Genomic DNA, 850 nt, shown 5'->3' with positions numbered 1-850 from the left:
ACTAATATAATAATAATTATTATTTAATAATAATAATGATAATATAATAATAATAGTAATAATAATAATAATAGTATATTAATAATAATAATAATATTTATAAAAAATTAATTTAATTTTACTTATTAAAATAATTTTTAATAAATAATTTAAATTAATAGAATAAGTCATAATTAAATTGTAGTTTAAAAATTTTAAAATTTTATTTAATTATTTTTATTAAAAATAATGTTTTAAAAACAAAATTTTAATATAATATAATAATTTATAAATAATTAATTATTTAATTTCTCATAATATAATAACTATTTAATTATGATGCATGGCACAACTATCTACAACATATTATGTGTCATTCATTAATTCGTCATTATATTATTACATGTGATAAATTATGTATGACATATGTCACTAACAATTTACGTCATTAAGCTACGTCAGTATATCGTTATTGAAAAATAGGTGATAAACTAATAGAATATATAAATTAGTATAATTAAAATCTCAAAAATAATTTTAATGTACAACATCAATCTCAAATACCACTTCAGAGTTTAACTCCTGAATTACCCACTAACATACCATTGTATTGATAAAAAATTTAGGGAATTAGTTATTTGATTAAGTAAAAAATTTCACGGATGAAATTTGATAGATTACTTTGACTATTAATTCGATTAAAATTTGGACAATAACAACTGTTCTCCTATCTCAGTTATCAAAAGTGATTAATATTTGTTTTTTGTTTTCCTATTTGTTTTCAGTTATGTATATTTGTTAAGAACATTAAATTTTCTCCAACATCTATAAATTAAAAAAAAAATCCTTTGTTTGTTCAAACATATTTTCA

The sequence above is a fragment of the Arachis ipaensis genome, chromosome B04 (assembly GCF_000816755.2).
Source record: "Arachis ipaensis cultivar K30076 chromosome B04, Araip1.1, whole genome shotgun sequence".
Classification (NCBI taxonomy): Eukaryota; Viridiplantae; Streptophyta; class Magnoliopsida; order Fabales; family Fabaceae; genus Arachis; species Arachis ipaensis.
This window is presented reverse-complemented; position numbering follows the sequence as displayed.